The sequence below is a fragment of the Otolemur garnettii genome, unplaced genomic scaffold, assembly GCF_000181295.1.
Source record: "Otolemur garnettii isolate 467f Iridium unplaced genomic scaffold, OtoGar3 scaffold00009, whole genome shotgun sequence".
Classification (NCBI taxonomy): domain Eukaryota; kingdom Metazoa; phylum Chordata; class Mammalia; order Primates; family Galagidae; genus Otolemur; species Otolemur garnettii.
This window is the reverse complement of record NW_003852404.1, coordinates 953725-979320: the sequence shown is the minus strand read 5'-3', so window position 1 is coordinate 979320 and position 25596 is coordinate 953725. Positions and strand designations below refer to the sequence as shown.

General features: G+C 40.1%; 1 pseudogene across 1 annotated transcript; it reads left to right on the top strand.

The window, feature by feature from the left end:
• Positions 1–12309: 12309 nt before the first annotated feature.
• Positions 12310–13103, top strand: LOC100942031 (annotated as a pseudogene). Its single transcript, XR_001161011.1, has one exon. The product of XR_001161011.1 is annotated as a nascent polypeptide-associated complex subunit alpha pseudogene (transcript).
• Positions 13104–25596: the final 12493 nt, after the last annotated feature.

Sequence of the window (25596 nt, the reverse complement as noted above, 5' to 3'; positions counted from 1 at the left end):
CCAAGTAGCTGGGACCACAGGCACCCGCCACAACACCTGGCTATTTTTTTGGTTGCAGCCATCATTGTTGTTTGGCGGGTCTGGGCTGGATTCGAACCCGCCACCTTAGGTGTATGTGGCTGGCGCCTTAGCCACTTGAGCCACAGGTGCCGAGCCATATTCAGCAATCTTACTGAACTAATTCTAAAGATTTCCTTAGTTTTCTATCTAGGCAAACAAATGTTGTCTACAAATAACAGAACCATGTCTCTTTCTTGGCAATCTATGCCTCCTAATTACTTTCTCTTTCTTGTTTCATTGGCTAGGACAACTAATACAATTTAGAATAGATGTAGTTATAATGGGCACTTTTGTCTTTGTTCTGTTTTGTTTATAGAGACAGCCTTGCACTGTTGCCCCAAGCTAGAGTGCTGTGGTGTCAGCCTAGCTCATGGCAACCTCAAACTCCTGGTTTCAAGTGACCCTCCTGCCTCAGCCTTCTGAGTAGCTGGGACTATAGGCAAGCACCACTGTGCCCAGCTAATTTTTTAATTTTTTTGTAGAGACAGGCTCTCACTGTGTCGCTCAGGCTGCTTTTGAATTCTTGGCCTCAAGTGATCCTCCCTCCTTAACTTCCCAAAGTGCTAGGATTATAGGAATGAGCTGCCATACCCAGCCTACCTTTTATTCCTGGTTTGCTCTAAATTTTAATCCTGAATCAGTGTTGAATTTTATCACATCTTTTCCTTCTGCTAACACCACCATATTGTTCTAACCTAGTAATGTGGTAAATTTTGTTTTAAAATTTTCTGATTTTGAACAACCCTTACTCTTCTGCCATAGTGTATTACATTTTTCATCATGTTACATTTTTATTCAGAGCTGCATTTAAGTTGTCATTATTTTATTTAGGATTTTGAAATCCACAATTAGTCTAGTAAGATTAGTCTATAATTTTTTCTTGTTCTTCATAAAATATACTAAGTAGTTCTATTCCGTGACACATCTTGCATAAATGAATCATATAGATTTCTTAAAACTTACCTGTAAAACTATCCTAATCTGGGAATATGGTGATATATTTTATTACTAATTAAACTCTGCTCATGGTTAACATCTTCACATGTTTTCTATTTCTTCTTGAATCACTTTTGGATATGTATATTTTAGTTACTCATTTTATATGTTCTTTAATTTATTGGCACAAATTCATTAACAGTGCTATCTTATTTCAAAATTTCTGCAGTAATGTAGTCATAATTGCTTTTTATTCCTAATTTTCTTTCATTCATTTTTTTCCTTTATCAATCTTGGTAGAGATTTATCTTTGTAAATTAGTGAGGAAAATTTTCCATAAGTATTTTACACAAAAATCTTGTCTGTTTTTGTTCCTAGGAACTTATTTTGCTATTTTCAGTATCTTTAATGATGCTTTCTAATTTAAAAAGTAATACCTCAATATTTTAATATTTCAAGAATAACTAGTATCTTGAACGTAGCAAGTGACCTATTTGCTTATTTATTAAAATATGATCTTATAGTACGTAGTGTCTTACAACTTAATATTATCTTGTATGGTATTTCCTTTTTCAAAAAAAGATATTTTATTTATAGCCTGGACATTATTAACCTCATAATAGCAATTTAAATCTGGATAAAATTAACACATTTGCTTTTATTTTGGCTACAGATATTAACCCCTGATCTTCTATACATATTACATTCAAGATGAATCTTTCAATGCATGTAAACATTTAACTCTGCTGTTTTATCTTGCAGATATATATGTTGAAAAACTTCTCTTGGGTTGGCTTAGTAATTGCTCACACTTTACCCTTAAATATATTGGTTTTGAATTTAATCAATTTTGTTTTTAATGTAGCTACTTTTCATCTTCAGAATATTCTTTTTTATTTTTATTTATTTATTTATTTATTTTATTAAATGATAGCTGTATACATTAATGCCCATCTTCAGAATATTCATATTTCTTTTTTTCTGTGACAGAGTCTCATTTTGTCACCCTCAGTTGAGTGCCATGGTGTCACAGCTCACAGCAACCTCCAGCTCTTGGGCTTAGGTGATTTTCTTGCCTCAGCCTCCTGAGTAGCTGAGACTACAGGTGCCTGCCACAACACCTGGCTATTTTTTGTTGCAGTTTGATCAGGGCCGGGTTTGAACCTGCCACCCTTGGTATATGGGGCAGCTGCCCTACTCACTGAGTCACAGGTGCCGTCCTATTCATATTTCTCTTTTCTGGTTTGAGAGCCCCCAAATTCTCTCAGTGAACATCTGTCCTAGCTCCCTTAGAACAAGAACCTCCAGTCTTTTATGAATCTCCAGTCTCCAGCACAATGTATGGACAATGACTGACAATGACATTGTCGATAGTCACCACTGCTTGAGTACTATGTGCTATATTCCAGGCATTGTGCCAAATGTTTTGCATGCGTTATCGAAATTTATTGAAACAATACTTTCTTTAAAAAAAATCAGGCTCTCTTAAAACAGAAAGTAGAATGGTGGTTGCCAGGGGTTGGGGGGATGGGGAGAGCAGGGAGGAGTTGTTCAGTGGATATAGAGATAAGCCACTTCCAGAATGACAAATACTGCATAAGTCCACTTATATGAATTACCTACAGCAGTCAATTCATAAAGACAGAGAATAGAATGGCCATTGCCAGGGGCTGGGGGAAAGGGAAGTAGAGAGTTCTTCAAATGGATACAGAGTTTCCATTTTACAAGAAAAGAGTTCTAGAGATCTGTTGCACAAGGGTGTGAATATAGTTGCATTAGTGTGCTGTGTACTTAAAAATGGTTAAGATGATACATTTTACAATATGTGCATACAGTCCCCCAGGTATAAACATCCAACTAGCATGCAACTCACACTCATGAATACGAAGTATTACAGTAAATTCCTAGGCTACAAACATTGGACTAATGAAATACTCACACTTTATGAATGGAGGCTATTACAGATAATAGGTAAATGTACTCATTCCAACTTACATTCAAATTCAATTTGAAGAGCAAACCTACAGAACCTATCTCGTTTGTAACCAGGAGACTGCCTGAATTGTTTTTTAACACACTTAAAAAATTTTAAATGCATTTATTCATTTACTTTTAATTTTTAATTTTGGGAACAGCATCTTGACTCTGTTGGCCGGTGCAGTGGCATCATGATAGTTCACTGAAACCTCAAACTCCTGGGTCCAAACAATCCTTCTGCCTCAGCCTCCCAAGTAGCTGGAACTACAGGTGTGTACCACCACGTCCAGCTAATTTTTCTTTTTCTTTTTTATAGAGATGGACTCTCACTATGTTGCTCAGGCTGGTCTTAAACGCCTAACCTCAAGTAATCCTCCCAAAGTGCTATGATTTCAGGCATGAGCCACAGTAGCTGGCCAAAAATAAAAACTAAAAAAAATCAGTCTCTCTCATTCTGAGAATTAAGAAACTAACAAATGCTTGTTGGCATATTGGACCTTATTCACAATTTTTTTTTTTTTTTGCAGTGTTTGGCCAGGGCTGGGTTTGAACCTGCCACCTCCTGCATATGGGGCCAGTGCCCTACTCCTTTGAGTTACAGGCACCACCCCAATACTGAGCTCTTTTTAAAAATAAGATCTAATAAGGCAGATGGCAAGGAATATATGAGTTGTGCTGTGGAAATTAAAATATATTCCTGTAACAGGACTTTAATCTTTCCGAGTTTATATTAGCCTTTCTTACTGACTACAATGAATTCCTGCTTTCTTCTCTTTCCCTCAGTGAACGTTTCTAACTCATTTTCCTCCTTCAATCGTCTGTAACTTGTCTTTTTTTTTTTTTTTTTTAAGAGAGACGGAGTCTAACTTTGTTGCCCTCAGTAGAGTACGGTGGCCTCACAGGTCACAGCACACTCCAGCTCTTGGGCTTAGGTGATTCTCTTGCCTCAGCCTCCTCAGTAGCTGGGACTACAGGTGCCCACCACAATGCCCAGCTATTTTTTTGTTGCAGTTTGGCCAAGGCCACCCTCAGCATATGGGGCCGGCACCCTACTCACTGAGCCACAGGCACCACCCAGTAACTTGTCTTTTCTAAACAGTTTTTACTCTAACGTTATAGAAAAGAGTCTAATTCATATGGTATTATACATTGTAGGTTGATTAATGGCTACTGACTCATATCAACTCCCAATCCCTAGAATTTGTAAATATTATTTAATTAGGGAAAAAATCTTTGGAGATGTGATTAAAGTAAGGATATGGAGATGAGGTGATAACACTGGATTGAGGGGGAGGTTAAATGTCATTGTGGGATTTCTTGTAAGAGAGAGTCAATGGTTGGTAACACAGCTACAGAAGAGAAGGTAACGTTAAGACAATATGAAGGCAAAGGCAGAAATTGGATGATGCAGCCACTCGAAGCTGGAAGAGACAGAGAATGGATTCTGTTCTGGAGTTCTCCTCAGCAGTGTTTTTCAACTTTTTTTTTTTTTTTTGACTCCAGTGCTGTTCCATTCAGAGTGTTTTTCAAAAAAAAATTTTTTTTTTTTAAATCTCATGGCACACTTGAACCTATAGTTAAACTTCCACAGTACACTTAAATTATGCTGGGGTGGGGAAGAGAGGCAGTGCTCAGTGGGTAGGGTACTGGCCCCATGTACACCAAGGCTGGTGGGTTTGAACCTGGCCCAAGCCACCTAAAAAAAACAACCATGGCAACTGCAACAACAACAACAAAAAAACAGCTGGGCATTGTGGCAGGCACCAGTGGTCCCAGCTACTTGGAAGATTGAGGCAAGAGAATTGCTTACACCCAAAAGTTTGAGGTTGCTGTGAGCTGTGATGCTAGGGCACTCTACCCAGGGTGACAGCTTGAGACTCTGTCTCAAAAATAAATAAAAAAGTAAAAATAAAACAAACAAAAAGTTTTTTAAGAAAAGAGATACACTTACAGTGCTTTGAATGTCTTTTGAAAATAATTTAATTAATGATTTAAAAAATTTTCACAGCTTACTGGTTGAAAAGCATTGGAGCATTGTCTTGCCAGATTTCAGACTTTTGGTCTATAAAACTGTGAGAGAGTAAATTTCTGTTGTTTAAGCCACCAAGTTTATATATATATATATATTACATACACTTTGCACCTTGGTCCCTACCTTGTATGGAAATTTTCCCTTGGAAAGCAAGAACTGTGCACGGGCTGTATGTGTGGGGCTCTAAATGTGTGTAGGGCTGGGGGAGAGAGCTGCCTAGATTCTGCTATCTTCAAACAGGGAGCACTGAGCCCCTCTTCTGAGGGCCCCATGCTTCTGAAATAATAGTAAGGCCCAGCTTGCCGAAGACTAAAGTCCACTGTTTAAACAGGTGCATTAGACTGACTATATGATCCCAGGTGTTCAGAAAACTATTCCTTGTTACCTAAATTCCTCAAATCACAAAAGGAATGTTTAATTGCAAATAAGTTAGTAAACTATAACTATTTACCCAGAATGGATGATTGTAATATAGGGCTTCCTTAATCACAAAAGCAGAAAGTTTTAGTGGAGAGACTAACCATTTTTTACTGCCAGGTTGTGTTTACGTTCATTCTCCTTTAATAAAAAATACTGAACATCTCTGAATATCATCCCATAGTTCTATGCTTATAATTTATGGTAACGTTCATCGTAACAGCTCCTGAACAGCATACATCATTGTCAGATTATGTTTTCTCACTTCTGCACCATCATTTTCTGGGTGCCCATCCAGCCTGATGCATATAAATCTTAATTCCATTGGGATATAGCCAGAAACATTCAGCACTAATGTATCATTTGTTCATGTCTCATGCTAAAATTTAAGATGAGTAGGTGCCTTGTTTGTGCTGTCATTAGGGAGGCCATATGTTAGCACAGCCACGTGTGGGAGTGTTTTTATTCTTTTAAGAGTTCAAAAAAGGGCATCTCCTGAGAAGCTTTAATTGCCTGTTCAAGTATAATGTAAAAGCAAAAAACAAAAAATTCAAGTTCTAGCTATGCCAATTATCTGTTTGTTTTATTCCACTTATTTCCAACATTAAGTTTAATGTCTAAAAGCAAAACAAAACAGAAACTAATTTTATTATACAGCTAGACACTGTATAATTTCGTGCCTGAGAAAACCATACCTGCATATTCTGAACATAATAGCAACTCTGTAAGTCTAATCAAACTATACCCTAGTATAGCAGTCAGACTCCAAAATAAAATTATTTTCTATGCAGCGGGAAAAAAAGAATTAAGTCTTAGCACTGAGAAGTGTTTTCTGTCCTTTCATTTGATAACTGGTTTTATCTTTGACACTGCTTACAAATCTTCGAAGTTAAGAATAATTTCCCCAAAGCACAGGCTCCATTTAAATACAAAATAATAAAATCTATTTTTCTTACAATACACAGGAAGTTATTTTTTAGAAAATAGAAGCTCCTTTGAGGATTTTTCAAACTCGTTTTCTCTTATTCTGTTTGTAATTCTGCTCTTCAAAACATTTATTCTTCACCTTCAGAAAGAATTTATGCAACTGCTATTTTGAAAACATTACAAGGTCTTCTCGGGAATATACACATTATGGTCTTAAATCTTGAAAGATATGTTCTGGAACATATACCAAAATTATTTAAGTTCTTAAAATGATGAATACCCTAATTTCCTCAATTTTTACATGCTTCTAATTCTTATGGTCCTGGGTTTAGTATTATATTCTAATCGGTAACTTTGGTCCCTCAGTGTATGAGATTGTGATGTAACAGAGTTAGAGTCCTTGCTGAGAATTATCTTCCATATTATGTCTTTGTCTTAAACCTTTGAAATACTCAGGATAAGGTTCTTCCGGCCTCATTAAAAGCCCAGAAGGTCTTGGAGTGGCGGCAGAGATTGGTGCAAAAAGGAATCTTACATTCATGCAGTTTTTCAGTTATTCATGTGCTAAAAAAGGTTAAAATTTCTAAAAGCTCCAAACATGATGCCAGTTTGTTGATCTAATTTAGAGGAATTAAATGTTTCCAAAGGAGTTTAAGAATATGCAGATCTATGTCTTTGGAAAAGCTAATTAGTTTCCCTTGTGCGGCTGTAGTAGTTTATTCAATCAGTTCCCTATTGACATGAGCATTGCTCCCAAACTTTTGTTTGTATGAATAATGCACAATAAATAACCTTGTGCATATGTTACTTCAAATCTGTTCAGATGTGGCTCACGTTTAATTTGTAAAAGTGAGATTTCTGGGCCTAACTGTAAACAAATTTGCATTTTAACTACTTTATTCTCTCTGCTCCCACTGTCTTAACACTTTTAGCCTCACATAAAACTCTTGGGTGTAATTTCAGTGTCAGTGTTCTTATCCCCTCCACAGTGATATTAGAGCACTATGGCTATTCAGGAGGACGACAATGGACTCATCTCTGGGAAGGACAGGGGACATGACCACTTACGTGACATAAACAGCCCTTGTCTGCTCTTCTTTCTGGTTGCCCTCTTCAGCTGTCTCTCTTCAGGGCCTTTGTGAGGCCCCACCATTTCCTCCCCACGGATCCCTGGCAATGCCTCATCCATCCCTGCCCTCTCTCTGGTGTCTTGAAATGATCTCATGTCTTTAAAAAGCATTTCTTATATCCCCCCTGAGGCCTTCTCTGAAGATTTATAAATAATCTACCACAAAGTTTTAATGACATCATGAATTACTGAACGGAGATTTCAGTTAAACACTGCCTTCCCCAGAGGACCAACTCTAATGGTGGAAATTTCCACACACAGGGCAGGCTGAGTGATAAGTCACTGCTCTGTAGGGAGCCTTAGTTCATACTCAATCCCTATGTCCCCTCCCCACCCCACCTGAAAATCAAGGTGCTGTGTGTTCCTGCCCAGTCTTCTTAAGCACAGCCCTAAACAGGGGATGTATCCCTTGTTTCTTTACCCTTTACTCACAATGAGAAAATTCCTGGATTGTCAAGTCTGATAAAAGAAATAAGGCCTGGTGCCTGGTGAAAGAGTGGTTCTTGGGCTCTTTCAGGAAACTAACATTCAATGAATTGACCTTATTTGAGTTCAGATTTGGGCTGTGCAGGATGGCTTACACCTGTCACCCTAGTACTCCAGGAGGCCAAGGCAGGAGGTTCCCTTAAGCTCAGGAGTCCAAGACCAATCTGAACAGGAGTGAGACCTCATCTCTACTTAAAAATAGAAAAAAGAACTGACTATTGTAGTGGGCACCTGTACTACCAGCTGCTCAGGAGATTGAGGCAGGAGGACTGCTCAAACCTGGGAGTTTGAGCTATGCTGTCCAGAACACTCTAGCCTGAGCAACAGAGTGAGACTCTGTCTTTTAAAAAAAAAAGAGAGAGAGAGAGAGAGAGAGCTTAGATTTGATGACTTGTTTTTTTTTTTTTGAGACAGAGTCTCACTGTGTCACCCTCCATAGAATGCTGTGGCATCACAGCTTACAGCAACCTCAAACTATTGGGCTTAAGGGATCCTCTGGCCTCAGCCTCTCAAGTAGCTAGGACTACCGGCACCCACCACAATACCTGGATATTTTTTCGTTGTAGTTGTCATTGATGTTTAGCTGGCCCTGGGCTGGGTTCAAACCTGCCACCCTTGGTGCATGTGGTCAGTGCCATAACCACTGTGCTATGGGCACTGCCCAAGATTTGATGACTTGTTAATCACATATTTTGGGAGCAAACCTTCTACCCAAGAGAGACAAGAGCCAATCTATAAATTCATCCCCCTTTCTTGGCCTTCCCCATCCCTGGCCCCAAATTCCTCTGCCCCCCCCCCCAGTCAGGGAAATCTTGAGACAGAGCTGAGAGAGCTTCTCTGGGCCACATTCCCAAAGACTGAGCAAGCAAATAGCACTTAGAGGTGGCCACCTTGATAACACACCATTGTCTTGGTTCTCTGTCCTTCCTGCATCACTCCTCCACTGGGGAAACTACCTTGGACTCTGCTTTCTGAGGAAATCAATGTAAGACGTAAAAGAAAAAAAGCGTAGCAGGAACTATAAGTATAGCTAAAATCTGATTCTAATTGGGAATGGCTGATAGAAAGAAAAAAGGAGTCAGACATGGGTGAACAATGATTCAGAGTAGAATATAGCTCAGTATGAACTCAGGGAAGGATATAGGTCAGAAAGACTTCTTAGGCTGGGAAGCGTTAATAATCCTTGCATGTGTTAAAAATTGAAGAAAACCCTTTTTGCATAATAAAACACCATACATAAAGTCCGAAGAAATATAACAAAAAATTTGCAAGTTATAATTACATTGCCAAAGTTCTTAACAATTGAGAAGAAAAAACCAAATGGAAAAATAGGTAAAAGACATGATCAGAGGGTTCATAAAGAAAAGCAATAAATCTCAAACATGAAAAGATGTTTAACTTCTCTCACAATAAAGGAATTGCAAATAATAACTACACTGAAATACTGTTTCTTGTTTATCAGATTTGCAAAAACTCAACTTTGAAAATGCACTCAGTCAGTGAGCCTGTAGGGAAGTAGGTACTCTTTATTCTTTGTGGTTGGAGTGCAAAATGTTATAGCCCCTATGGAGGGGAATTTGGCAGTTTGTAGGAAAAAGGCAAATATATTTACAATTTGACCCAACAATTCCACTAAGAATCAAATGTAAATTATATCTAAAAAGATTTGAAATAATATGCATAAGGTTACTTACTGAGCATTACGTACACAAACAAAAGTTTGGGAGAAATCCATGTGTCCATCAGTAAGACTTGATTGAATAAACCATTGTCTAGCCAGCCACACAAAAGATACTATTCAGTCATTAAAAAAAAAAAAAAGAATAAAAGGGTGGCGTCTGTGGCTCAAAGGAGTAGGGCTCAGGCCCCATATACTGGAGGTGGTGAGTTCAAACCTGGCCCCGGCCAAAAACTACAAATAAATAAATAAATAAAAATAAAGAAGATCTCTGTATTAGTTTATTATGTCTGCTGTAACAGATTACTATAAACTTGGTGGCTTAAAACAAATTTATTTTCTCACAGTTCTGGGAGGTCAGAATTTCAAAGTCAAGGTGTCTGAGGTTTAGTTCCTTCTGGAGGCTCTGAAGGAAAGTCTGTTTCGTGCTTCTCTCTTAGCTCCTGGTGATCGTTCACAATCCTTGGCAGTCTTTGGCTTGTAACTTCATCGCTCTAATTTATAACTCTAATCTCTATCTTTATACAGCCTTCCTCTCTGCCTCTCAAATCTCCCTCTCTTTTTACTTTTTTTTTTTTTGGAGACAGAGTCTTACTCTGTTGCCTAGGCTAAAGTGCTATAGTGTCAACCTAGCTCCCAACAACCTCAAACTCCTGGGTACAAGTGATCCTCCTATCCTCCTGCCATGATGCCTAGCTAATTTTTTTTTTTTTTTAAGAGACAGAGTCTCACTTTATCACCCTGGGTAGAGTGCTGTGGCAGCACAACTCACAGCAACCTCCCACTCCTGGGCTTAGGCAATTTTCTTGCCTCAGCCTCCTGAGTAGCTGGGACTACAGGTGCCTGTCAGAATGCCTGGCTATTTTTTGTTGTTGTTGTTTGCAGTTTGGCCAGGGCCTGGTTCATACCTGCCACCCTCAGTATATGGGGCTGGAGCCCTACCCACTGGGCCACAGGCACCACCCCTAGCTAACTTTTTTCATTTTTAGTACAGACAGGGTCTTACTGTTTGTAGTTCAAGCTGGTCTTGAACTCCTAACCTCAAGTGAATCGCCTGCCTCAGTCTCCCAGAGTGCTAGGATTACAAATGTGAGCCATTGTGCCCAGCCACCCTTTTTTTTTTTTTCAGAGACAGTCTCACCTTATCGCCCTTGGTAGAGTGCTGTGACATCACAGCTCACAGCAACCTCCAACTCCTGGGCTTAAGCAATTCTCTTGCCTCAGCCTCCCAAGTAGCTGGGACTACAGGCGTCTGCCATAATGCCTGGCTATATTTTGGTTGCAGTTGTCATTGTTGTTTGGCAGGTTCGGCTGGATTCGAACCCACCAGCTCTGGTGTATGTGGCAGGCACCTTAGCGGCTTGAGCTACAGGTGCCAAGCCATCATTTTGAGATTCTTACCTTAATTACATCTGCAAAGACAGTTATTTCAAATAAGGTTGTCACTTCACACAGGAACCAGTAGGTACACAGATTATAAGTACGAACTTGCAAGAGGTGGACTCCCCATAGGTGCAGGAGCACCTTTTATGGTGTGTGTGTGTGGGGGGGCTCATGTATAAGGACTACGTGCTTAATGATCTCTACTTGCTCTTTCCCCACGGGCTTGACTCTAATCCTGATGCACCACATATGTTCAAAGTCCAACACCTGCTTACTAACTAGCAACTGATCTTATCTCATTAGAGCACTAAGTTGCTTGAGACATGTCTCCAGGCTGCAAAACAGCTCCATGCTGGCCAGGACATTGTCCCATACCCTGAGCCTCCTTCAAGAACTGGTGACCTTCCTATAAGCATAGCACTCAGTCTCCTACATAAGGTCACATTCTGAGGTTCTGGGTGAACATATCTTTGGGGAAAAACAATTCAACCCACTATAGTGTCCATATAATGATATAAATTAATTTCTAAAATATATCATTAAGTTTATAAAGCAAGGTATGGGGGAGGGCATTTGCCAAGTTCTCACCTAATGGTAAAATCTAGAGCAGTGGTTCTCAATCTTCCTAATGCCACGGCACTTTAATACAGTTCCTCATGTTTTTTGGGTTTTTTTTTTTTTTCAGTTTTTGGCTGGGGCTGGGTTTGAACTCTCCACCTCCTGTATATGGGGCCGGCGCCCTATTCCTTTGAGCCACAGGCGCTGCCCTGCAGTTCCTCATGTTGTGGTGACCCCCAACTATGAAGTAGCAACAAAAATAATTTTATGGTTAGGGGTCACCACATCATGAAGAACTGTATTAAAGGATCATGGCATTAGGAAGGTTAAGAACCACTGATCTATAGGTATATGGCTGGGAGAAGGACTCAACTACAATACAGACTTACAATCTTACAAATGCAATATAGCCTAATCATACGTACCCTCATGTTAATCCAAAATGAAAAGAAAAAGCAAGGTATAGAACAGTGTTTATAGCATGCTATGTTTTGTGAGAAAGGAGAAGTAAAAATACACATACACATATATGTATGTATTTATACATGCATATATTTTCAAACAGTAACCTTAGAATGATAAACCAGAAACTAACCAAATCATTAACTCTGGGGGTGAGGAGGGAGGTGACAAGACAGGGACAGAAAAGAGACTTCTTTTTATATAGTTTTGACTTTTAAAGCATGTATTAATTCATGTTCTACCCATTTAAAAGAAACTTAGGCTCTCTTTCTGCCGCCATCTTGGTTCCGCGTTCCCTGTACAACATGCCTGGTGAAGCCACAGAAACCGTCCCTGCTACAGAGCAGGAGTTGCCACAGCCTCAGGCTGAAACAGGGTCTGGAAGAGAATCTGACAGTGATGAATCAGTACCAGAGCTAGAGGAACAAGATTCCACACAGGCAACCACACAGCAAGCGCAGCTGGCAGCGGCAGCTAAAATCGATGAAGAACCAGTCAGTAAAGCAAAACAGAGTCGGAGTGAAAAGAAGGCACGGAAGGCTATGTCCAAACTGGGTCTTCGACAAGTTACAGGGGTTACTAGAGTCACTATCTGGAAATCTAAGAATATCCTCTTTGTCATCACAAAACCAGATGTCTATAAGAGCCCAGCTTCAGATACCTACATAGTTCTTGGTGAAGCCAAGATCGAGGATTTATCTCAGCAGGCACAGTTATCAGCTGCTGAGAAATTCAAAGTTCAAGGTGAAGCCGTTTCAAACATTCAAGAAAACACACAGACTCCAACTGTACAAGAAGAGAGTGAGGAGGAAGGGGTTGATGAGACAAGTGTGGAAGTTAAGGACATAGAATTGGTCATGTCACAAGCAAATGTGTCGAGAGCAAAGGCAGTCCGAGCTCTGAAGAACAACAGTAACGATGTTGTAAATGCTATTATGGAACTAACAATGTAACCATCCAAAAAATGAGGACTTTTTTGGTGTTTCAAAAGAGTATATGCAGCTTGGTTTGAAATTTATACTGTTTCTATCATTAAGAAAGTTATGGCTTCTTGTTGCCCTCAGTAGAGTACTGTGGTGTCACAGTTCACAGCAACCTCTAACTCTTGGGCTTAGGTGATTGTCTTGCCTCAACCTCTGGAGTAGCTGAGCGTACAGGCACCTGACACAAGGCCTGGCTATTTTTTGTTGCAGTTTGGCCAGGGCTGGGTTTGAACCCACCACGGCCAGTATATGGGGCTGGGGCCCTACCCACTGAGCCACAGGTGCCGCCCCAAACTTTTTTTTTCTGAGACAGAGTCTAACTTTGTCGCCCTCAGTAGAGTACCATGGCATCACAGCTCACAGGAACCTCCAGCTCTTGGGCTTAAGCAGTTTCTCTTGCCTCAGCCTCCCAAGTACTCCGACTACAAGTGCCCGCCACAACACCCAGCTACTTTTTGGTAGCAATTGTCATTGTTTAGCAGGACTGGGCCAGGTTCAAATCTGCCTGCCTCAGTATATGTGGCCGGTGCCCTAACCACTGAGCTACGGGTGCCAAACCTGAAAGCAAACTTGAATAAATGAACCTAATTCTATATCAGGTAATAATGCTGATAGGAACATAGGAAAAATTATTATTAAAATATTTAATGTGACATTACACTATGTAATATGCTGTATATTCTTATTGGTACATATTCAAAGACAATAATAACTATAAACAAATTTTTAACTTTATTCCATAGTTTACTGGTAGTAATGTCTATATTATTATTATTATTATTTTTTAGAGACAGAGTCTCATTTTGTCGCCCTCAGTAGAGTGTGCTGTGCCATCACAGCTTACAGCAACCTCCAGCTCTTGGGTTTAGCCTATTCTCTTGCCTCAGCCTCCTGAGTAGCTGAGACTACAGCCACCCACCACAATGCTCAGCTATTTTTTGTTGCCATTTGGCCAGGGCCAGGTTCAAACCCACGCCCCTTGGTATATGGGGCCAGTGCCCTATTCACTAAGCCACAGGTGCCACCCTATGTTATTGTTTTAAAATTATTTTTATGTATTGTAAGATGGAACAAATAATTATTTTAATATTATTAGGAATCATGATTTTCATTGTAAAAATATATACAAGTAAAAATACTATAATTTTACACTTCAGTTAGAAATATCAATAAAAGAAAAACAGAGAAAATCAATGAAACCAAAAGCTGTTTTTTTCGAAATATCAACAAGATTAAATCTTTCCATTTCACTTACACTTATATTGACATAAAACTGTTGATGGTATCTCCTTAGTAGCCTTTTAAAAAATGGCCATAGGATCTGTAGTGATAAATCCCCCTTAATTCCTGGTATTGGTATTTGTATCTCTCTCTCTCTCTCTTTTTTTTTTTTTTGACTAGTCTGATGTATCTTTTTGTACCAAAAGCAAGGAAATGCTCAAAAATTAATGGAAGTTTGTTGGAAGGATAGGAACTAGATTGAAGAGGCTCCTGCTGATTAAATTTGTGAGAATTGGAGCATTAAAAAATAATGAATATAATTGAACAAAATACATGAAACAAGAAAAAATACACTAAAAAAGCTCCACACAAAAGCAAACCTTATTTCTAAACATTAGAGGCAATTATTGTACATATTCCTAATTTTGAAAAATGATTAATAATTGGAGAGATCTAAGCACCTGTTTTGCCTTTTCAGTAGGAATTGTATTTCAGGGGTAATAAAATAACCCCAGCTGTAAAGGAAACTCTTCTTTTCTGAAGACTGCCTGCTAATGAATGGAGAAGAAATTATAAAAATGACAGCCCCTATTTGCTACCTAATTCAGACAAAAGTCATCAACTGATGCTAAACCCACTGCACAATACCCATTACATCTCCATTACATCATGAAAAACTAGATATTCACATGGCACCAAGTATTACTCCATACATAACTCCCTAGGTGAAAAGTAAGAACTGTTAACTTCATAATGGAGAGATTTAGAGTGTAGGGAAAAAATGTGAAAGACTTTAAAATGTATCAAATATTTTATTCTTCAGTGGAAAAGTAGGTGTTCAGGTAATCTGAATCCAATTGTGTCTCTGAGCCTTTCATTGTCTTTGAGCTATTTCACAACTTTTGAAGAAGTAGAATATTGAGAATAATGTGAATGATTCATATCCATAGAAATGGGAATTGTCTGGTAGAAATGCAGTTGATTATTGCCCTGTGGATTTAAGCAAATTTATTTCTTTTTTAAGAGACAGAGTCTCACTTTGTCACCCTTGGTAGAGTGCTGTGCCATCACAGCTCACAGCAACCTCCAGTTCTTGGGCTTAGGCAATTCTCTTGCCTCAGCCTCCTGAGTAGCTGAGACTACAGGTGCTGACCACAATGCTCAGCTATTTTTTGTTGCAGTTTGGCCAGGGCCAGGTTTGAACCCACTACCCTCGGTATATGGGACTGGCGCCCTACTCACTGAGCCACAGGCGCCACCCATAAGCAAATTTATTTCAATGTTCACTCAACCTATACATGTATTTACTCTTTGGTTTTTCCTTTGAACCAGCTGTAACATCTTACAGGTTCCCTCATTAATTAATAAGTTAAATAACATTTTTGATACATGTTCATTTTTTGTTTAAGAGTCCTGAGTTTCCCTGTTTCAAAAATTGTCCTCGAACAAGCAGAAACCACTTTGATTCAGTGAACAAAGTTAGCATTACTAATAATAGACACATTAACAAATACATCTCCTGATGTAATATATTTCTGAATCGAACATCACCTATATAGTATTCTTAAATAATAGTTTAATCAGAATATAATTAACACTTTCAATCTAACTTTCCCTTTACAAATTAATTGCTGGAAGAGAAACAATTTAAATGATACAAGAAAATGATTATACACAGTCAGAATGTGAGGCAGTCTACAAAATATTTTATCATTCTCTTCCAAAAGTTAATGTTGTGTAATAAGAAAAAAGAAGGCTCAAATTTAAAGAGATATAATTACAAAATGAACTCAGTGATCCTCAACTGGATTCTTTCTCTAAAAAGCAGCTATGAAAGGCAATTTTAAAGCAATTGGGGTCATTTGTAAAGGAAATGGGTAGTAGACATAATGAATTTTTGCTCATTTTCTTAGGTTTATAGTATTATTGTGGATACATAGGAGAAAATTATTTATTTAGACAGAGTTTCACTATGTTGCCCAGTAAAGTGTCATGGCATTACAGCTCACAGCAACATCCAACTCTTGGGCTTAAGCAATTCTCTTGCCTCAGCCTCCCAGGTAGCTGGGACTACAGATGTCCACCACAACATCCAGCTATTTTTTGGTTGTAGTTGTCATTGCTGTTTGGCAGGCTCGGTCTGGGTACGAACCTGCCCGCTCTGGTGCATGTGGCTGGCGCCCTACCCGCTGAGCTACAGGCACTGAGCCAATAAAATTATTTATTTATTTATTTATACAAAGTCTCACTCTGTGGTCCTGGGTAGAGTGCTATGGCATCATAGCTCACAGCAACCTCAAACTCTTGGGCTCAAGAGATCCTCTTGCCTCAGCTTCCCAAATAGGTGGGATTACAGGCTCCAGCCACATCGCCTGGCTAATTTTTCTATTTTCAGAAAAGATAGGGATCTCACTCTAGTTGAGATTGGTCTTGAACTCCTGAACTCAAGCTATCTACCTGCCTCAGTCTCCTAGAGTGCTAGGATTACAGGTGTGAGCCACTGTGCCCACCTGGAGAAAATTAGTTATTTAGAGATTACTAGGGTCTGCATGTTTAATGTTACCCCAAAATTCATATGCTGAATTCCTAAGCCCCAAGGTGATTGTATGAGGAGGTGGGGCTTTAGGGAGATTGTTAGGTGAAGACTCCACACGTTAAGAGATTAATGCTTTGGGCGGCGCCTGTGGCTCAGTGAGTAGGGTGCCGGCCCCATATACTGAGGGTGGCGAGTTCAAACCTGGCTCTGGCCAAACCACAGCAAAAAAATAGCAGGGCACTGTGGCAAGTGCCTGTAGTCTCAGCTACTCGGGAGGCTGAGGCAAGAGAATCACCTAAGCCCAGGAGTTGGAGGTTGCTGTGAGCCGTGTGACGTTGCCATGGCACTCTACGGAGGGAGATTAAAGTGAGACTCTGTCTTTAAAAAAAAAAAAAGAGAGAGAGAGATTAGTGCTTTTAGAAAAGAGGCCCCAGAAAGCCTGTGAGGACACAGCAAAAAGAACCAGAAAGTAGGCTCTCCCCAAATCTGCTGGTGCCTTGATCTTGATCTTCAGAACTGTGAAAAATAAATGTCTATTGTTTATAAGCCACCCAATGTATAGTATTCTGTGACAGCAGCTCAAATGGATGGAGACAGAGATGAATGCTAAAGTTTTTAGGAATGAAGTACATGATATTTGTACTTAAGATAGTGCTGAAATGAAGCAAAATATGGCAAAAGGTTAATGATTGTTCAAACTAGTTGGTAGATATAAGGATGTTCAATTTTCTGTTCTTTCTACTTTGCTCTATTTTTGAAGTACATCACAATAACACATAAGAATAAGCTCAGTGCCTGTAGCACAGAGGCTAGGGCTCCAGTCACATATACCAGAGCTGGCAGGTTTGAACCCAGCCTGGACTTGCCAAACAACAATAACAACTACAACCAAAACCTAGCCAGGCGCTGTGGCAGACGCCTGTAGTCCTAGCTACTTGGGAGGCTGAGGCAAGAGAATTGCTTAAGCCTAAGAGTTGGAGGTTGCTGTGAGCTGTGGTGTCACAGCACTCTACCAAGGGCGACATAGCGAGACTCTGTCTCAAAGAAAAAAAAACAAAACCATGAGAATAAAAGAAATCCTTATGTGTGGAGGCTCCATGGACATTTCATGAAAACAAATTTGACTTAGAAAGGTAGTTTCACTCACATTTGTTTCTTTTCGTCATCCACCCTTTATGGTATCCTAATTTTGTAATGGAAATTTAAGAAAATTAATGGTAATAAACTCATAAGGATATGGTTATCTATATTCAATTTCACTAATAACTTTAGGTGATACCTTCATCTAGAAGGAACTTAGTGATAGGAGTGGTAATGGCTTATTAATTCATGAGTGCCATCTAACTAAATAGGACTTCTATTAAATTATACAAAACATATGTTTATAAAAAGGAGCTGCTGCCCAGAGTTGAATAAGTCATATATAGCTGTGGGGCCTGATAATTTAGACTCCTGGGATATAATTCAACCCCAAATTTTAATAGAGAGAAATATAGGCACATGGAGATCAAGTCTAACAGCTACTGGCAGAGTTGAGATCAAAAGCCAGGTATTCTTACTCAGTGGTCCTCAACAGGTGGACGAACCTAGGGAACACTTGGACATGTGTTATAGATGGGAATGCTTTGAGTTGTCACAATGACTGTGAGGTGCTGGTGGCATTTAGTACCTAGAAGCTATTGATGTGAAATGTGTTTTGATTCCAGAGGGTGTCTCATACAATAAAGAACTGTCCTACCTCAAATGTCACTAACTCAACTCCCCTCACTACATACCCACACTGAGAAATGTCTAATCCAACTTAATGTCAATTTGGCTGACTAAAGGCACAATGTGATACCATAGAAAATCGGACATAGACAAGAAAAAAGATGACTTATTTTTAGCCATTGATTTAGAATCAAATTTCATTCCTACTGATAGTTGTTTCATGTTTATATTAAACTTTACATGGATTTTCTAGTCAAACATCAAGTGGAAGAATCGTAATGTCTTGAAATGTGCTGAAGAAATCTTGAGATTAAAAATATTTCACATGAAGTTTATGTTGGCGTAAGCTGTGAACCAAGTGAGAATGGACTGAACTAATTTGCTAAGGAGCAAAATCTCATCCCTCCAATAAAACCAAAGTTTAAAAAACAACATAGTGAGCTTGTTTGACTTAAAAGTGAAATTCCTTTTGTGTTCCAAACTCAGCAAACTGGAAGAGAAAAAAGAACCACAATGCACTGAAAACAAACCAATATTTGATTCTATTTAAAATAATCTCAGAGAACAATAATATATGTCAAAGAGCTGTGGTTAACCAAAATCTAAGACTGTCCGGTACATTGCAGACCTTCAGTACTCTTAAAAGTAATATAGCTATTCAATTTTGCTTTTATCTTACCAACTAGGGTTCTGAAGATGTACTTTAATTGGCTCGGTGCCTGTGGCTCAAGTGGCTAAGGCGCCAGCCACATACACCTAAGGTGGCGGGTTCGAATCCAGCCCCAGCCTGCCAAACAACAATGATGGTTGCAACCAAAAAAATAGCCAGGCATTGTGGCAGGCGCCTGTGGTCCCAGTTACTTGGGAGGCGGAGGCAGGAGACACTCTTGAGCCCAGGAGTTGGAGATTGCTGTGAGCGATGCCACAGCACTCTACCCAGGGGGACAGCTTGAGACTCCGTCTCAAAAAAAAAAAAAAAAAAAGATGTACTTTAATTTTTTTAGAGTAGAATATATGAAAACAGAGAACACATAAAATGTTGCAGAATATGCTTTGCAGTCTAGAAGTGCCATGGAATATCTATTAATTTAACTCTCAGCTGAATACCTGCTACATGCGACACTCTGCCCAACAGTGTGGTAGGTACTAGAAATAAAGTGTCTTGATTTCAGTAACACATTTGATAGAATCTCATGCTATCATGAACAAAATGTAGAAAATTTTGGATGGCATTCACTAAGGACTGAGTGAATTTGTAAGTGATTAGATAATGATACCAAAACGATTTGAAGTAAGGGGTCAACCTTGACTGGGGTGGAAATCTCTAAGGTCATATCTATTCTTGGTCAGTTCTCTTCAGCACTTTTACTAACAATTCAAGTGACGATATAAAGGCCCTTTTAAATCCAGTATTAGGAAGAATAAAGCTCAGAAGGACTATGTCTCCATTGTGAGAATATATAGAGAACTCCACAGGCTGGAATGATGTGCCCAATAAGCAAGATGAAAAAAAAATTTTTTTGTATATAACAGAAATTTATTTTGTCACAGTTCTAGAGGTTGAAATTTTAAGATCAAGGTGTTGGCAGGTTTGCTTTCTTCTGAGCCCTTTTTTACTGACTTGCAGATGGCTAAGCAAGATGCAGTTTAAGAGGAATAAATTCATCGTATAGTTCATATTTACTTTAATTTAATTATATGAGTCCAGAATGGGAGAAGGTGAGGCAGTGTGTGTGGGTATAATTAGGAATTTTATTTTTATACAAGATGAACTTGAGCTAATAGTTTGATGTGGACCCTAAAACCCAACTCAAACTTGAGCCCTATTAAAAGAAGCAAAGTCTCAAGATCACTGATTAGCAGCCTTTTTTATCTCCATAAATAAAAAGCTAAGACAATCAGGAACAGTGACTACCCAGGACCATATGGTCTGTTTTTAAAGTACTGGCACATCATAAAGGAATGGGGTGAATGTAGGTAGGGCTATGGGCAAATGGAGTTTATTTTATTTTGGTTTTTGAGACAGAGTCTTGCTCTGTCACCCAGCTATGACACAATCATAGTTCACTGCAGCCTCAAATTCCTGGGCTCAAGGGATCCTCCCACCTCAGCCTCCAAGCCTCCAGAATAGCCAGGACTATGGGTATCTGCCTCCACTTCTCACTAATTTTTTTTGTTGTTTTTTAGAGGCAGGGCCTCATTATCTCATGTCCAGGCTGATCTCAAGCTGCTAGCCTCAAGCAATCCTCCCTCCTTGGTCTCCCACAGTGCTAGAATTAAAGGAGTGAGCCACGTCACCCAGCCAGCAAGCGAAGCTTTAAGGAACCCCTTGGATGACTGATTGTTGAACTCTCCCTTTCTCTGCTCTAGATCCAGGTGGGCAAATGTCCCTTGATACTCCAGTTCTGGTCACTATGTTTGAAGAATATTGAAAACTGTTGATGTAGGCATGTCAGATTGTATAAAAAAACAACACATTTTACCCTACACATGCACAAATGTATTCATGATCTAGTGTGTATATGACTTAATTAAAAAAAAACAAGAAAACTGAAGTAAATTATGAGGGAGGAAATTAGGGTAGTGAGGCACTTGGACATTTATAAAATGAGTATTAAAAAGAAATGCTTACCTTTAAAAATAAAAGAAAAAGTAACTTGAGAGAATTCATAAAATAGCATATCACAATGGATCACAGCCCAAGCTCTGGGCTTAAGGAAACCTGGTTCAAATTCATCTCTACCAGCTCATGAGTATGAGTTGTGGCCAGATGAAAATAAGAGAAGATTCAGGATTAAATAGAATATTTAAGGAATCCATAGCCCACTTGAGAGTTAAGGGAGTTTATTTTATTTTATTTTATTTTTTTGAGACAGAGCCTCAAGCTGTCGCCCTGGGTAGAGTGCTGTGGCATCACAGCTCACAGCAACCTCCAGCTCCTGGGCTCAAGCGATTCTCCTGCCTCCGTGTCCCAAGTAGCTGGGACTGCAAGTGCCCACCACAATGCCTGGCTATTTTTTGGTTGCAGCCGTCCAGTGTATGTAGCTGGTGCCTTAGCTGCTTGAGCCATAGGCACCGAGCCTATTTTATTTTTGAGACAGATTCTAACTATGTCACCCTCGGTAGAGTGCCATAATGTCACAGTTCACAGCAACCTCCAACTCTTGGGCTTACGCGATTCTCTTGCCTCAGCCTCCCAAGTAGCTGGGACTACAGGCACCTGCCACAACACTCGGCTATTTTGGGGGGTGTAGTTGTCATTGTTGTTTAGCTGGCCTGGGCTGGGTTCAAACCCATCACCCTTGGTGTATGTGGCTGGCGCTATAACCACTGTGCTATGAGCACCAAGCCCAGAGCTAAGCGAGTTTAGCTGCCAACCAGAATGGAGTTGAAGAGTTTTTGATCATCCAAATCAGGTGGTTAAAACATTGTAATGGAGAGATATGGTCTTGGGGTCTTCCCATGAACAAAGTGGCTATAAAAAAATGGGACTCCCTGTATACTGTGTGGCTAAGGTGAAATCATTCAGGAAGCAGGAAGCTCTTAAATCTTGTCTTGGTCTCAAATCTCTAATAACAAACATATCCTCAGGGCAAAAGCAGCTTTCCGACTTTAGTTCAATCCACCTGATATGGTAAATCTGTTACCCTTATTTCAATAAGTGACTTTTCAATCATGAGGAGAATTTAGAATGATACCCTGAAGTAAATAACCATAGTAGTTTTTGTACAAATTAAAAATAATTTTTTGGTAATGTTTAAGAGAGTCAAGCATTTTAGGAACTCTGTCACATTAGCCTTGAGCAACTGGTTTTGACTTATAATTTCAGATATAAAAGTGTAAGAGAATGGGGGCAGTGCCTGTGGCTCAGTGGGTAGGGTGCCAGCCCCATATACGGAGGGTGGTGGCTTCAAACCTGGCGCCGGCCCAACTGCAACAAAACAATAGCTGGCATTATGGTGGGTGCCTGTAGTCCCAGCTACTCAGGAGGCTGAGGCAAGAGAATCACTTAAGCCCAGGAGTTGGAGGTTACTGTGAGCTGTGATGTCACAGCACTCTATTGAGGGCAACAAAGTGAGATTCTGTCTCTAAAAAAAATACATATAAGAGAATGTTACAGGTGTCAACAGTATTGAATGTTCATAAGAACTCAAGATTCAATAAACTTATAGACTTAATTTTTTATCTTCAACAGCATCATTTAACTAACTGGTAAAATTTTGTTTGTTAGGATTATACTTACGCCTTGTCAGGCATTTGAAAGGCTTGAAAAGTTCAAATACATTAAACTTATGAGTATAGTTTAAAAAATGGAATTAAATAAGTTTATAAATGGGATTAATTGTTTAAAGTGAATTTAATCTGTTTGAATTGTCTTGACTATTAATCAAAGAACAAAGAAAGTAATTGCTCTTATTTTATATAGCAATTACAAGATTTATAAATAGCATAACATAATATTCATAAATTGTATTCAACACTTCATGTAAAATTAAATATGCAAATTTGGATATTGCATATTAATATAAAACCCAACTGATTATAGTCCAGGAGACCCCTGGGTCATTAATAAACTAAGATTGGCGGGCTTCCATGCTTCTTTTTTTTGTTTTCTTGGAGAGTCTTGTTTTAGTGCCCGTGCTGGAATACAGTGGTATAGTCATAGCTCATTGCAACCTTGACTTCCTGGGCTCAAGCAATCATCCTGCCTCAGTCTTCTGAATAGCTGGGATTGTAGGTGCACGCCAGCCCACAAGGCTAATTTTTTTTTTTTTTTAGAGACAGAATCTTGCTTTATCACCCTTGGTAGAGTGCTGTAGCATCACAGCTCACAGGAACCTCCAACTCCTGGGCTTAGGGGATTCTCTTGCCTCAGCCTCCTGAGTAGCTGGGATTATAGGTGCCTGCCACAGTGCCTAGCTATTTTTTGTTGCAGTTTGGCCGGATTTGGGTTCGAAGCTGCCATCCTCAGTATATGGGGCCGGCGCCCTACTCACTGAGTCACAGTCGCTGCCCTCACACAGGCTAATTTTTAAAACTTTTTGTAGAGCTGAGGATCTGACTATGTCATCCAGGTTGGTCTCCTACTCCCAGTCTCAAGCAATCTTCCTGCCTCTGCCTACCAAAGTGCTGGGATTACAGGCACAAGCCATCACACCTAGCCCCAACATGCCTCTTGGTATGTTACCTCGGGATGGGCTTCAGTAGCTTCATCTGGAAATTTCTTAGAGTTTTTGTGAAGAAAATTAAATGAGACAGTATATCAAAATTACTTAATCCTGTATCTATCATAAAGTTTCACTTGATAGATCATTCTATATATAAATGTCTTCAAAGATATAGATTTAAGTATATGGATTCACTGTCAGGTGGAAGAGGAACCAATGCCCTGGAAAATGAAGGTGATTCCATGCAGTTCCATGAAAATGAAGAATACATATAACAGTTCAGGCCCAGAGACTCTGGATACCTAACTATGTTCCGGGCACTGTAAGGAGGGGTCAGTGTTCATTATTTTGTTTATTCCTCACTGGTATCATTAGAGTTGGATCAGAGAAGCAGAGCCACTGTGGGTAATATATAAGGTTTATTCCAGGGATTAGACCTTACTCATAGTGGGGGCTGTACAGTTTACGCAGCACCTTCCGCTTCTGTGTCTGGTTTTGGGGCTGAAGTCAGCCTCTACAGCTGGGAAGGGAAGATGGGCATGAAGTGGAAGAGGACAAAGAGCTGAAAACCACATCTGTCTCTCATCAGACCTCATACTGGTTACACTGGTATCATACCGGAACCTTTGGCAATCTCATGTCGTCTCTAAGCCTCTGACTTTGAAGGTGGTGGTGGCCTGCAGAAAAACTGGTACACTTTGCCATGAAACTTCACCGAGTTGGCCCAGGATTCGGAGATGCTGATGGAGAAGAGTTGGTTGGGGCTGGGGGAGCTGCAGGGCCAGTTGCTGCCCCATAGGAATGATGCAAGCCAGAAAGTTTACCAGGGGTCCTCAAACTTTTAAGCAGGTGCCCAGTTCACTGTCCCTCAGACCATTGGAGGGCCGGAATGCAGGCCCCAGGATAAGTTGGCTGCTAAGCAGGACAGGCAGCGGCGGCAAAAACACTCGGCAGGCCAGATAAATGTCCTAGGCGGGCTGAATGTGGCCCGCGGGCTGTTGTTTGAGGATGCCTGGATGCCTATGTAGGGGAACTGCAATAGCACTGGCCAAACAGCCTCTTTCCTGCTTTCCTTCTGCCCTCTGATTTCTCTGGTGGCCAACCCTAACCCAAGACCAAGCAAGGAAGAGAATTCTGGAAGCTTTAGTTCCCACTTGGCTAAATTGATTCAATGCACAGCCACCACTGTTCTGTTATCACCATTTTACAGAGAAACAAACCAGCTTAGAAAGTTAAATAACTTGCACAAGGACACACAGATGGTAAGTGGGAGGACAGGAACATGAACAAAGGCAGTCTGGCTTAGAACTGAGATTACTTTTTTGTTGTTGTTTGTTTCTTTCTTTCTTTTTTGTTTTTGAGACAGAGTCTCACTATGTTGCCTTTGGTAGGTAGAGTGCTGGAGGTCACTGCTCACAGCAACCTCAAACTCTTGGGCTTAAGCGATTCTCTTGCTTCAGCTTCCCAAGTAGCCAGGACTACAGGCACTCACCTCAATGCCTGGCTATTTTTGTTGTTGTTGTCATTGTTGTTTAGCAGGCCTGGGCCGGGTTCGAACCTGCCGGCCCCCATGTATGTGGCCAGCACCCTACCCACTGAGCTATGGGCGCTGAGCCTGTTGTTTCTTGAGACAGAGTCTTACCCTGTTGCCCCAGGTAGAGTGCAGTGACATTGTTATAGCTGACTGCAATCTCCAACTCCTGGGCTCAGGAGATCTCCTGCCTCAGCCTCCCGAGTAAATGGGACTACAGATATGTATCACCATGCCCAGCTAATTTTTCTATTTTTAGTAGAGACGAGGGTCTCATTCTTGCTCAGGGTGGGCTCAGACTCCTGATCTCATGCGACCCCCCCCCCACTCAGCATCCCAGAGTGCTAGCATTACAGGTGTGAGCCACCACGTCTGGCCAGAACTGAAAATTTAACCACTGCC